Genomic DNA, 15,542 nt, shown 5'->3' with positions numbered 1-15,542 from the left:
TCTCACTTTCAATCTGAAGGTGTCCTCACATCTAAAATGAGTCTCTTGTAGACAGCATTTAGACGGATCTTGTTTTGTTTTGTTTTGTTTTTAACCCATTCTGATACCATATGTCTTTTTATTGGGGCATTTAGTCCATTTACATTCAGAGTGATTATTAAAAGATATGGATTTAGTGTCATTGTGTTATCTGTAGGTTTCATGCTTGTGGTGATGTCTCTGGTCCTTTGTATTCTTTGCAACATTCCACTCACAGAGTCCCCCTGAAGATCTCTTTCTGGTTTGGTGGTCATGAATTCCTTCAGTTTTTGTTGTCTGGGAAAGCCTTTATCTCTTCTTCTATTCTGAATGACAGTCTTACTCGATAAAGGATTCTTGTCTGTATATTTTTCCTACTCAGCACATTGAATAATGGCCCCCCAAATGTGTCCACATACTAATCCCCAGAATCTGCAAATATGTTATCTTTTATAACAAAAGGGGCTTTGTATATGTAATTAAATTAGGGGTCTTTTAATGGGAAGACTATCCTGGAGTATTTGGACAGGCTGAAAGAAATCACAAGGGCCAGGGGAGGGGATGAAGGAGTTCCAGGGATAGAGATGATATGACAACTAAAGCAGAAGTTTGGGTGATGTGGCCATGAGCCAAAGAATGTGAGTGACCTCTAGAAAGTGAAAAAGACAAGAAACAAATTCTCCCCTAGAGATTCTAGAAAGAACAAGGTATCTTCTAACACCTTAATTTTAGATCTGTATGAATCATTTCCAACTTGTGATCTCCAGAACTGTAAGGGAGTACATTTGTGTTATTTTAAGCCACTAAGTTTCTGGTAATTTGTTATAGCAGAAATAGGAAATTACTGTATAGAGAGTTAAAGAAAATATGGTCCAAGGGGTGCCTGGGTGGCTCAGTTGGTTGAGCAGCCGACTTCGGCTCAGGTAGTGATCTCACAGATCGTGATTTCGAGCCCTGTGTCGGGCTCTGTGCTGACAGCTTGGAGCCTGGAGCCTGCTTCAGATTCTGTGTCTCTTTCTGCCCGTAACCCACTTGCATTCTGTCTCTGTCTCTCTCAAAAATAAATAAAAATTTTAAAAAGAGAAAAGAAAGATGGTTCAGAATGGGCTTCAGAGTCAAACGGAGCTAAGTCCTTGGTGAGTCAGTTTCTCACTATGAATATTGGATGAATATACAACTTCTCTACTCCTTAGATTCCTCACTGGTAAAAGTAGAGCAAGTTAACATCGGCCTGTGAAGATTGTTGTGAGATTAAATCAAATGTTATTTTTTGGGCCCAAAGTATGACCTCACTGTATGTTACATACATACAGAGACTCCTAAGCATGACTACCAGGGATGTGGCAATACATACAATAATAATAATGCTTAATATCACCATAGAAATTTATATCTTCCAGAGTATTTCTAATTATACAAATCTTGTGTAATACTTAGGCTTCATGAGATAAGTTAGAGCTAGCAAAGGCCAAATGGAAAAGAGTCTAGAATTATTTGAGACACATATGTATAACATTACTAGCGTAGATGGCTTCTTGGAGGTCAGGTGACACTTGAGCCAGTATTTGTTTTTTTGTTGTTGTTTTTTTTTTATTTAAATTTTTCTTTTCAACGTTTATTTATTTTTGGGACAGAGAGAGACAGAGCATGAACGGGGGAGGGGCAGAGAGAGAGGGAGACACAGAATCGGAAGCAGGCTCCAGGCTCCGAGCCATCAGCCCAGAGCCCGACGCGGGGCTCGAACTCCCGGACCGCGAGATCGTGACCTGGCTGAAGTCGGACGCTTAACCGACTGCGCCACCTAGGCGCCCCATGTTTTTTTGTTTTTTTTTTTTTTGTTTTGTTTTAATATGAAATTTATTGTCAAATTGGTTTCCATACAACACCCGGTACTCATCCCAACAGGTGCCCTCCTCAATGCCCATCACCCACTTTCCCTTCTCCCCTGCCATCAACCCTCAGTTTATTCTCAGTATTTAAGAGTCTCTTATGATTTGCCTCCTTCCCTCTCTGTGACTTTTTTTTCCCCCTTCTCCTCCCCCCGGTCTTCTGTTGAGTTTCTCAGGATCCACATATGAGTGAAAACATGTAACTTGAGCCAGTATTTTATGGAAGATGTTCATTTCAGTTCAGAAATATCTACTAAATACAAAATGTGTATTATATATCTACTAGGCAGCCCACACTGTGTCAAGCCCTGAAACAAAGGTCACAAGTGTTGTCAAAGAGAAGCACAGTGTATTAGGCAAGAGAATGGCATTTGCTTGGCTGCATAATGTCCTGCCCATTACTCATTAATGAGCATCACTTCTAGCAGACAATGATTTGAAGGTTTAAAATGTTATCTCCTGGAAGAAGGTTGTTTTGCAATTTCAACAAAAACTTTTTTTCATTATGTTTCCAGAAGGTTAAATATGTTATGGCTATGGAGAATCAAGAAGGGTTCAAATGAAATTAAGAGGCATTTGGCTTTGGCTGAATGTTTAGACTCATGGTTAATTGCATGGGCTTTGGTAAGAGATAGACCAGGGTTCAAGCCCCAGCTACTTCTTAACTAACCGTGTGATCCCAAGAAAGTTGCCTAACTTCACTTCCCTCCTTGTGAAATAGAATTAAAATATTACCCACCCTTTCAGTTTGTTTTGATAATTATAGTACGTACTCAAATGTTACCCATTATAATAACTATTCCAAGCCAGAACTTAAAAAAAAGATACTAGTTTATTAAAATGGAAGTTATTAAGATGTTTCTTTAGAGTAAATTATTAGGAGAGGGTTCTCTGTTCCCTTGCGCTGTTTCTACAAACAGCCTCAAAGCACATGTCCTCTTTCATGTATTTCTTTAATATCTATATTTGTTTATTTCTGATTTGGGGAAAAAATTTAAGGAAACAGAAGACCTATCCCTTTGATATCAGGGGTAAAATAAAGGAAACAACAATGAAGCCACAGGATCTTACCTAGTTTAAAGGAACACATTGCTATTGTTATGCTTGGTTTTGACTTGCTTCTTTTAGAAATAACTCCAAAGTCTTTTGTTTAAAACAATCCTATCACCATTTTTAACTTTAATTTTTTCCATCTTTAGATTGGAAGTACTTTACCTCTGTGTCTTGCATGGGACTACCAAAGTTCCCACTCCTGGCTCCCATATACTTGTTGAACATTTAATTGCGGAAATCCATCTTCAAATTTGAGGACGTTCATGAGCTTGGACATTTTGACTTATTTTTGGTCCACTTTTGTTGTTTTTTATATAAATATTTCTAGGTGGCCTCATGCAGGTTCCTGTATGGTTCCCCCTACAAACTTGTTTTGAGCCTGAATACTTTCCATTTATAACCATTCCATGTTTCCTACCCCTTGGCCAATTTAGATCCATTGCCCTAGTGTTCTTTCCATTCCGTGAGTTGGGTGACAGCTGACGTGGTGAGTAACGGATGGGCAGCTCATTTCAAACCATACTCTTGCAACATTGAGAGTAATGATCTTAAGGAAAAACAAAACAAAACACCAATGAGGCTTCCATCTTGTGGAACTGGTCTACTTTCTCTGGACCTCCTCCTGGGCAATGGAAACACTCCTAGTAGGCTGCGTTGGTTAACACTGTTACTTCTCTGTAAGTTGTTTCTTAAGCTGGGTTCCCTCTGCCTGTTTCTAACAGAATGTCTTGCAGAGACCAGACATTTCTCACTGCTCTGCCAGGCTCTGTCTGGGTGATAGTGTACGTGTGTGTGCATGTGCATGTCTGTGACTTTAAGAAGGTACAAAACGGGGCGCCTGGGTGGCGCAGTCGGTTAAGCATCCAACTTCAGCCAGGTCACGATCTCGCGGTCCGTGAGTTCGAGCCACGCGTCAGGCTCTGGGCTGATGGCTCAGAGCCTGGGGCCTGGTTCTGATTCTGTGTCTCCCTCTCTCTCTGCCCCTCCCCCGTTCATGCTCTGTCTCTCTCTGTCCCAAAAATAAATAAATGTTGAAAAAATTTTTAAAAAAAAAGAAGGTACAAAACAAGAACCAGAATCCTAATGGAAACTGAGTAAAGCTCCGTTTAGATATGTATAGAGGGCTCTAAGATGCTTCATTCCTTAGTTTTGCTTCTGAAGAGTCTCTTTGACAAGGGTTTCATATTAAGATTTGAAGATGATGCCATGTGTTAATGCGTATACTGAATCTGTACTCCACACTTCAGACCTTCCTCCTCAATACTGCGTGGGTGAAACTAAAATTCAGTCTCATCCTCCCAGAAAATAGAGTGTTGTAGAAGATTCACTTTATAATTGCCCATAGAAAAATATGAAAATAGTCCATAGTTTTATGTTAATTAAACTACATAAGCTACATTTACATAAGCTATATACACTGAAATAAGCTACATTTCAGTGGGTTACAGTATAGTATATTTTTAACTGGCTCACCTTTGAAATAAAAGTCAGCTCCATCAAAATGCAAGCATTTGTCACCTTTGAACTATATATTTCTTTCATGATTAGAAGATTCCCAAGTTTCCCAAATAAAACCACTTGGACTATAAGTTCATTGGTATGCTATTGAATCAGCTGTTGAATCAAGCATTGGGGAAATATTAGGAGTAGAGACAAAATTTGTCTTACGGAAAGTATGTGACCTGAAATTTATTCAGAAATAAGACAGGGTGAGAAAATATGTGGCATTCCCATTGCATCCCCTTGTCCCTTACCCAAGTAGACACTGCTGACCAAGCTCCACACATTTCATCAGCATCTTTCTGAACCCAGTGTGACAGTGGTCCAGAGAGGACTCCCAAACTTCAAGATAAGACTAAAATGTTCAGCTAAAGACTTGAGGTAATTGTTTCCACGGCAGCTGCTAGGAGTTTGTCTTGGGACTGTGGGGCTCCAATTTTGTACGTTTTTCCAATTTATCTCGATTGGGAGGGAAAATTTGGCATCATTAAAAATGAAATGGAAATATAACATGTTCATACATCGTCTCGAATTGAACATCTTGTCTTCCAGAAAGTCCATTGAGAATCTCCAAATGTAGTTAAATGACTCTTAAAATATTCCTACACTGTGTCACTTAGCTCAGTATAGTGGAGTCATAGGTCATTTGATGTGCCTATCACACCTAGACTCTTTGCGTGGCCTTTGAAGGCAGGTTGGATTATAACTGTTAATGAGGTCCAACCTGGAACCAAAACTGTGCTCTCCTTACAGTCAGCCCTGCCTAGAGAGCAATGGCTCAAGTTCTTCAGCTGTCTGCTTATGTAAGTGACCAAGAAGCCCCTTTGGAAAGAACTCATCCTAAGAAAAAGGGAAACTAGGATATTCTGAATTCATACCAAGAGCATCAACAATTCCAAACACTGTAGCTGTACTACAGATTCCCAGCTCCTCTAGGCTTTTATCTGTAAGATAATTTTGGTTAACAAAACAAAACAATTTAAAAAAACGCAGTTAAAACCACAGTTGTTGTACTGAAATCTCTTAAGTATATTGAGGGTTCCAAGTTTTAGTAACACCAGTGCCAGAATCTGGGGGTGCTCTCCAAAACACTGAGCGCTAGCAGTCTCTGTGCTGCCCTTGGGCAGGTAGAGACAAGGGACCCCACCTCTGTGGCCTGGATCTGGAGAGGAGAAGAACAGACAGACATCACATGGTAGCCCAGGTGCTTCAGGGTACAAAGTACCTCATAGTAACCATTTAAGGAGTTCTATAAATGTCTGGGAGGAATTTGAGAAGTGTTTAAAGTTCCCCCAAAATGTTAGAGGTCAGAACCAAGGAAATACTAGTTTAGGACTCTTGTTTTCTCATTTTTATCCTCCAGGTAGGATGGCTTGGAATATGTGTATATGTTGTGGTGAAGTCTTTAATGTTAAGGATAGCATCTTATAGAAGTTTAGAGTTTTTAATTGGTTAATTATTGGCAATAGGCGTTATATAAAGCTTTTGTTACTAATTTCCATTTTAAATAAACAAAACTTATTTTAGTTCCAGAATGATTTCTTTCAGGATCTAGGCAAATGGGCCTGGAATTGATTTGCATGAATATGCATTTTGCTCACTTGGGTAAAGTCTTGAGTCAAGGCAGCATGAATACTTCATCACAGATCTCATTTTCAGAAAGTGCATTAAGTCATTTCATAAACCTCCACTGGCCATAAGAAAACATCCTTGTGTACAATTTTGGCAAGCAAAATCATTATTTTCAGTCAACTATTTCTTTTAATACATGAACATTTCTGTTCTTGGAATAGTCACAAATTACTTTGCAATGATAAACTGCAGCAGAGTGAATTCTTTCATTTTATGAAGGACTTCAGGTTGGGAGACTTTAAATAAATATAAATGTGAATATGAATAATATAAATAATACAGATAGAGATAGTATAAATATAAGTATAAATATAAATATCTGAAAGCATGGTATCCTTTCATATTTTAACCTGACTGAGAAGAATGGAGGAAAAACTTTTACTGCTGTAAGACATGTGGTGGAATTTTATGATGGGCTTTGGCTTCTCAGATCTGGCCAACTCTCAGATTCTGCTAAAGTTTACTATGAAAAAGGTCAGACGATTCAAATCTTCTCCCAGAGGAAAGCATTCATTGGAAGGTACTGTCATTAAATGAGTTATTTAATAGTGACCTCTCAAGTTTAAATAGTACTTTATATTTTCAAAGTTCTTCTATGTGCCTAATCTCGATGGTTAAAATCTTGGTGGTCTATCTTGTTCCTCATATATCTTTAACTGGGGTCTATTGGCTTTCTCTGGGCAGACCTTTCAGATCTGGATAATGCTTTCTAAAATTTGATTAAATTTAACTAATTGGCTTAAGCACACAAGTTATAAATACTATACATAGTTTGTTTATATTCATCACTATGTAGCAGGTCCCTAGTCTGTAAATTGCCACATGAGGGCTATCTCTCCAGCTATTCTATAGTCAAATATTGACATTATCACATTTTCTATTCTTCTTGGATCTGCACACACTCTGTACCTATGAGTAGTTTGTGTATGCCCTTGGCTTTAGGCAGGGTATGGCCCTTGTTTCTGCAGACAAACACTATAGGATATATCCAGAGTCAAATTCCCCCAGTTCTTTATGACATTTGGCAATGGAGCTGGTAAACTTCTCCAACATTAAGATCTTAAAAAGAATAAGCTCTTCCAAAGGAGGAGACATAGTTGTTTATTTGATTTTTGCTAAAGTACAAATGAAAGTTTCAGCTAGAGTTTTCCTGGCATGATCATTCTGAAAATAAATCCATTTAATTGTTATCTTTTAGTTATCAATTCTAATTTTTGTCCATTTTCTTTCAGTGTAATCCCTACTGCTTCTTGTAGAGACCCATGGGACTGAACAGACAAGGTCATTAGAACCATCTGGTCTAGGGTTGTCATTTCTCTAATTAAAGTGGTCTAGAAGGACATAATGAAACCCACTAGAGATAGAGCAACACCAGAAAGAATAATGGAGTTATATTCTAACCCATGCCTGTAATATCATTATGTACATTTTCCTAAGAAAAGTTTATATTTCCAAATGCAGAGGTAGAAGTGCCTAATAGGCTGTTAAATCTATTCCTTCAAAGAAACCTCTGGGTATATGGAAGAATTTAGTCTGAAGCTTAGCCAAGATTCTTTTCTTTTTTACACAAAGAAAAGATTTGAAAGATTTGGAAGCAAACACTTATTTGTGGGACAAAGCTTGGCTATAAGAAAAACAAAATGTTTTCGGTTTTCTTCCCAGTAATTGCCCTAGAAATGGAAAATCTGATCAAATCACTTCTCATTTTCAGACTTCATTGCCTCCCTGTTGCCTTTAAGATAAAATTGAAACTTCTTAGTATGGTTTATCTGGTTCTATATGATCTGTGCCAGGCACTGTAGTAGATCCATCAAGTGTGCTCTGTATGTCATTCCTCACAAAATCACTGCAAGTGATTAGAATTGAGAACACAGAGACTCAGAGAAGTTGCCCAAAGCTACACTGCAGTTATATGAGCATAGGATATCCAACATCAAACACTGTCTAATAATACTTTGCTGGCCTTCTAACTTCCTTGCAGAAGTTACATCAAAAATGCCTGGAAATGGATGGATGGATGGATGGGATGGGATGGATGGATGGATGGATGGATAGATAGATAGATAGATAGATATAGATGATAGAGAATTCAAATGGAAATTTGAAGGAAGAACTGGTTTGAGAATATAATGATGAAAATGGGCTAACTAAATGATCTTTATTATCTCACTTCCATACCCCAGAGCATAGAAATCTCTAGAGAAAAATTTAAATCCCTGAAGTTACATTGTATTTCTTTTTAGCTCACAACATGTGTATTATTAATTATGATTCTTCTCAGAGCAGTAGATTTTACTTAAAAAAAAAAAAAAAAACCCTAGGCAGTTAAGTCTAAGCCTGTATCATCCAGTATGGCAGCCACTAGCCACATATGTCTACTGAGCACTTGAAATTAGTTATTTTGTATTGAGATGTGCTGTAAGGTTAAAATAACACACCGGAGTTCAAAGAATGTGAAAAATAGGCAAAATAATCTCATTAATAATTTCATTTTGATTACATGTAGAAATGGTAATACTTTGGATATATTGGGTTGAGTATATTGTTAAAATTAATTTCACCTGTTTACTTCTTAAATATTACTATATAATTTCAAAGTATACATGTGGCTCACTTTATATTTCTATTAGTTCTAGTGTAGGTTGAAGTGGATTATTTTCATATTCCCTTCCCAGGAGGCATCGGTTTTAAGGAAGAATTGGAAGAGAGAAGCATCTTACAAAAATGCAGAACAAATTCACATTTGTTTTTTTAATCTGAGGCTTACTGGGGACAGTATCTCTCCAACACATGTGGCCTGAGAACACAGTTGAAAACAAAGCTGCCAAGAGTACTGGCTGTGGCTTCCAAGAGCTGTGATTTCCTAAGGAGAGCAGGCTGTGTGTCCTAGAGGAGTTTTGATCACGTTTTCCTTTCTGTGTGTTCAAAGCAAGGCAGTATCCATAGATCAGGAGAATATTCAGAGCAGTGATGAATGCCCCAAAGCTCAAAGAAACAATTTCCTGTGATAGATCCTGGGTGAGGCAGGACCTAGCTGAGAATAGAATTCTGTAAAATCATTTAGGTGTGTCACAGATGGTGTCCCTTTTGTATACTTCCAGTACGTACTTTAAACTTGAGTGCTTAATCTCAATATGCATCTGTCTGACTTAAAACATGTAAATGTAGTCACTATAAATAAATGGCTGAAACATGTTAGGAGTTTATTTTTCAGTAACAAAAAAATCCCAAACAAAATTTTCAATTGATAGGAGGTTCTTTCTTCTCTGGTGGTGAGTTAGTGACTGTGGCTTTTTCTATCTTGTGGCTTCTGTCTTTTAACAGATGACTTCCAAGGTTATAGTGCTCAACTTTATCAAATTGGAAAGAAGAGTGCTGGAAAGCCACAGTTCTCTTAGTTAGAATCCAGTCGTAGTCTGTTTGTGGGTCCTGAGAGAAGAGGACCATTTTACTGGACATACAGCAGTCTCTGACATACCCTACCCTTCTCATTCACCAAATACCAGCTCTGCCCATACATAATGCACACTCATTCTTTCCCAGGTGGGCAACCAATATTCTGTCCACCAACCACATCTAGCTTAAAGTCTATGATGTACAGGCCATGTGTAGTCATCTCATTTGTTTATATCTTGAAATTTAGCATCAGAAATTTATCTCAAAGGAAAATTGATGCCAGGACAGTGGATTTCTTTGGTAAGTTGAGTCCAAAACAATTTAAGTCAGCTCTTTGACATCATTTGGAAAAATTATAATTGTTTGGTAGCTTTTCAATTGATTGGGTTGGAATCCTACAAATGAAAATCGCAGTGCAATGTTGTATTTTCTTTACCACAGGAGCCTAGGGAGTCACTAAACCACACGTTCCTCCCTATTCCAATTTTGCCATCACTCTACACATCTCAGCTTCAACATCCAGGTCTTTGTCATCTCTAGAAGTCATGACTAAGCATGGACAAAAACTTTGTCTCAAGGTTTTTCATATATTTGTTTTATTAACATGGCTTTTCTTTTCAGGGAGTATGTATATGGAAGGCAGGAGCAAAAAAGAGCAATTCTTGCTTAAGTAATAGGGTATCAGCTCTGCCCCTGAGTTTCCAGATAGCCTCTATTCTTCGATGGAAGAGGCTTTGACCATTCTCCTGAAACCGAGTACTACCTGCCATTCCAAGGCACAGTGTTTCTCTTTTCCCATCTTCCCCAGCATGTAACAAATATGAATGGGAACAAGAATATACCAAATGAAAACAAATATATTCCATTGGCTGCTCTAAGAAGTGGGCCTAACTCCTCTACTTGCCAGTGTGCAAATCTAGTAAATTATTAACCTTTCTGAAACTTGGTTTTCTCATCTGCGCAATAACAGTCATCTCTTTCAGACATTTGTAAGAAGTCAACAAGAAGTATCTGAAAATGCAGAGCCAGGTACCTAACCCATAATGAGATCTTAGTTCGTGATTGTGTCTTGTTAACTTTCTTCAGTGTCCTTCCAAAACCCTCGGAACTGTGACACCTCTACTGCACCCACCCCCCCCCCACACACTTTGTGGCTTTCATTATCCTGATTACTACTAGCTCAGGCTGCTGATGTTGGACATGCTTGTTAAATCCCTCCTGCTACATCAACATATCCTCGGCCCTCATCTGAAGACACTCAGGAGACATCCTTCTTCCCAGTGTTCTATCAATTAGTCCCACCAAAATTTAGCTCATCTAACCCAAGCCCACTTTTGTTTTATGCCTGTGGCTATGGGTAGCAAGAAAATCAGCAGTCACACTTACTGAAGACTAAATGCCAGCTCAGGGAACCAAAAGGAAACTTGGATCTGGTGAGTTCGTGTGAGTGTGTGTGTGTGTGTGTATGTGTATGTGTGCGGGTGTGTGTGTGTGTGTGTGAGAGAGAGAGAGAGAGAGAGAGAGAGGGAGAGAAAGAGAGAGAGAGATGTTGAGCAAGAGAATGGACACAAGGAAATATAACTAAGAGGAAGTGTTATGAGATTTTTGAATAAGAAGTTTGGATGAAGAAATCCATAAGCTAGAGGATACCTGGGAACCAAATACATGTGTAAGTGATATAGAAGCAGGAAGAGAGAAATAAAGAGAAGCCAATAGGATGTATCATTGTGTTAATATGAAAGAAGGGAATAAAAGTCAGGAATGTAGTGGGGAATGGAGAAATAGAATTAAATATGTATATCTACAGGTTTTAATTCCGTTTTTCCCTTCCCCGCCTGAATATATATGTATGTCCAATTTTGTGGAATTGTGTCATGAAAAATAAACTGCTTGTTCCAAAAGCTTAATAATTAGGGGTCAATACAGGAAGAGAACTCAGTGCTCTCTATGCAACTCCCCCTCCCCAGGGGATAAGTGTAGCTCTGGTTAAGCAATCTATATATAGAAAAGGCCAGTGCCCTTAGGAGATGAAGACTTAATTCATGATTAATGATGGCCGCTGTCCAGTTCAGGAAGCCCTGCATCTGCCCTTGACCACAACCTTACAAAGCTGGATGCCATTGCCTTATATGGACCTCCCTTGAAAAGAGAGTATCTTTCTGGAGTACCCACAGATAGTGCAAGTGGGACCCAGTTCATCCTCAATTCAGCTCAAATGCAGAGGAAAGGAGCTTTGTTTTGATAAGGACCCACGAGGCCAGAGAGAAGCACATAGGCGCATATACATGGGCTTCCCTTTTCAGTAGAAAAGTACCATTGCTCTGTGGTGGTTCAGCCTCTCTGTGAAAGCTTCTGAGACTGTCTCAGAAGGGACTGTTTTCTGATACTAGTCCTATTATCACCCCGTTTTTACTTGGTGACTCACAGTATATGACCTGGCATTCTCAAAGCTGTGCCTTTATCACCACTCGCAGAGCAGAGCAGCTGTCTTACCCTCCTGACTATCCTCTGGGGGTTTCTCCTGGCCATTTCCAATGTAGTAGAGCTTTTTTAATTCTAATGGAGATGGTTCACAGGAAAATAGTTTCTTTGAATAACAAATGCTTTGGCCAGATTCTGGCTCCATAAACTGCCCAGTTCCAGACAGTGTGGAACACCCTCAGTAGAGTAACAATATTGACAACACAAACAACTAGTGCTATTATTATTATTGCAATTATTCAGGAAGATGGAATCAACACTGCTCCATATTTCAAGTTTTCTTTTGGAATTTTAACATCTGATTTGGAAACAGATTTCTGATTTGTTGATAGAAAGCAAAGGGAAACTTTAGTAACATCTCTACAGCCTTACAGAGAAGGAATGCAGAATCAGATTAGAATATCCTGCTCTCCCCCTTTCCTCAAGGTGTATAGCAGTGCGACTCTGGCACGTGTGGCAAAGAGAAAGTGGTAAGAAGCTCCGAGAGCAAAATCTAGCCAAAGGTCATTTCATCATCGCTTTCCCTCTGTACCACTTTGGGACTGGAGCATTTTTCAAATTGTGTATCTAAAACATATCCTGAAGGCTTAATAGCATCACTGATTAATCCTGCTAATAGCAATTGCACTAACCCTAAGGAGTTATGAAACCACTGGTAAAGAAACTGGTCATTTTAAAAAAGCGTTTGTTTTGAGAACATTGTAGATTTTCATGCATTTGTAAGAAATAACACAGCGAATTCCCGTGTCCCCTTGACCTAGTTCCCCCGGTAGTGATGTCTGGCACATGTAACCTCTGTAAAACTGTAGTTAAATATCAACCAGGATATTGGCATTGACACACCCCACTGATCTTATTCAGATACAGATTTCTCCAGTTTTACTTAGGTTCATTTGTATATGTATTAAGTCCTATGTAACTCTATCACATGTAGGTTTGTGAGTCCAACACCACAGTCAAGATACAGAACAGTTATGTTGCCACAAGGGTCTCTTTTATTGCTCAAATCAAAGGAGCATTCCTCACTGAATGGTTCAGGGGAATATTTGTAACTGAGGTATTATAAAAGAGTGAGAAAAAAAACAACCACATCCTGAGCTTACCAACCAGTGATTATCACGCTTTCATAGGACATGAAATTAAACAGTTACTTTTTCTTCTCCTTTAATTCACCTGACAACCATTTGGGGGATAGTGCTAGATACTAAAAAAAGTTATTAAGACACGTGGTCCTTTAAAGAGAGAGATCAAAATAACCAATGTTATTTCAATAAATATTATAATAAGGGAATATACAAAGAATATTTCAAACCAGTAGAACCAGGAGAAGAAAATATTCAGTCAACTAACATTTGCAATTCTTTTCAATACGGCAAGTACTAGAGATACACAAATGTGTTAGACTTGATCTAGTTCAGGTTTGTCTGGCAAAGACACTGTTCCTTTTTCTTTCTACTCAATTCTTCCCATCAAAATAAAACCAGACCAAATGCTGAACACAAACAGAGACAAATAAAAAGCTGGCATGGCATACGTCACAGACAAATGTAAAAGCTGGCAGAGCCCCATTTGGATTGGAATAACTTTCTAAGGACAAAGAACTATGAAATTAGCAAGACCCTCACAATTCAGACACACTTAGTAAATTTGGAATTTTTACCTCTAGCACTTAAGACCATCGAATTGGAACATAGATACTTAGGGCATTTAATTAAATAAGTGAATTTTGCTTCAGCCTTGTCATGAAGAAACTTTGAACAGTCACACTAAAAATGGATGAATGAGATCCAAATTATCTGGTACATAACCTGACAAGTAGGATATAATATTCCAGAGATAACAGTGATTATGTGTTTGTTTCTGCCTTCACAACTGTACTAATAAAATATCACTTTGTGGAGAGCTTCTTAGCTGTATAAAAGAAAGGTAAACGTTGTCCTTTATAGTCTGTATGGAAAAAAAGAAGTATTTACACAAATCAGTGCAGTATGCATTGAGGAAACCATGAACTGTGCATGGCTCATCACAGGGGGTGAATGTTATTTAGAGAAGGTAGACCTTGACTCAGACCCAAGAATTGGATAGGTAAAGAACAGGGAGTAAATTTGGCCTTTACAGGGAAATTAGATAAATAGGTGGGGAAATGAGTACCATGGATTCAGGAACAGTGAGAATCCAGGCTAGCTTAGAGTGGAGAATTCATATACGGAATTGTGAGTGGTGGGTCTGGGGTCAGATCAAGGATTCAAACCCCTGATGCCCCACTGAGTTGATGTATGAATTGGGAAGTGAATTAACCTCTCTCTGCTCAGTGCTGCACCTGTAAAATGAGGTGCACTTTGTACCTAATTCATAACTATAATAACTATCACCTCTTAATTGAATTATGGTCAGTGCTAAATGAGACGAGTTGCAAAATCACTTCTCTGATTGCCTTGCAAAGAAGTGCTTAGGACTATCATGAGACATTGACTATGAGACAATTTTTTTGAGACCCTTACATGTCATCTTTAAAAATTGAGGTTTTTACCTGGGAGCAATGATATGCCCATTTTAAAAAAGAACAGTCAGTGGTAAACTCTTAGAAGCTATGGAAGGCCGTTAGGCAGGCAATATTGAAAGCAAGTATGGATGGAGACAGGGAAGAACCTGTCTGTAAGGGAAACCATATCAGCATGAGGCAAGGAGAGTGTGGTTTAGAACAGAAGAGGGAAGCTTCAAAGGAAAACTATTTGGACTTAGGGGATGCTACTGCTATAACTGAGAAGATAGAAGTGACAAAACCAGGCTTATTTTTTCAAATTCCTGGAAATCATGCTCATGAGTTAGATGAAGAACGAAAAGAATAATGAGGTGATTCCTGGATAATTGAAAGTGAGTGTGAAACATTCTGTACCAGTCAGGATTTAACCATTCCACCAGAAAAGTAGAACCAGTAGGAGAGAGATACATATCTCTCTCATCTTAGATATCATCATTCATATATGTATATGTGTATATATGCAAACACATATAAATATAATCTAGGCATAAAAATCTCATGATTTGTACATGTATAATTATATATTACTTTATTGGATGGAATTGACTTACACAGTAGTCGGGCCTGGCTAACCAAGCCTCCAGTCCACAGAGCAGGCATTCTGGAGGGGGTCACAAGCAGGCAGGAATCCTGTGAGCTCCAGCTGGAGTTTGAAGTCCACAGAAAGATAAGGTTTGGGGGAAGAAAAAGCATTCATGCCTACTTGTTGTTGCTGATTTTGGGGAAAGGCCTATTCCCTCTTTCTCCACCACATAAGAAACTACAAATGTTGGTGAGGGTGTAGAGAAAAAGGAACTGTAGTCTCCTGATTTGTTCATTTTGGCCACTCTGACTGGCGTGAGGTGATACCTGAGTGTGGTTTTGATTTGTATTTCCCTGATAAGGAGCGACGCTGAACATCTTTTCATGTGCCTGTTGGCCATCTGGATGTCTTCTTTAGAGAAGTGTCTATTCATGTTTTCTGCCCATTTCTTCACTGGGTTATTTGCTTTTCGGGTGTGGAGTTTGGTGAGCTCTTTATAGATTTTGGA

This window comes from Herpailurus yagouaroundi, unplaced genomic scaffold, assembly GCF_014898765.1.
Source record: "Herpailurus yagouaroundi ecotype Mexico unplaced genomic scaffold, PumYag 184, whole genome shotgun sequence".
Taxonomy (NCBI): Eukaryota; Metazoa; Chordata; class Mammalia; order Carnivora; family Felidae; genus Herpailurus; species Herpailurus yagouaroundi.
This window is presented reverse-complemented; position numbering follows the sequence as displayed.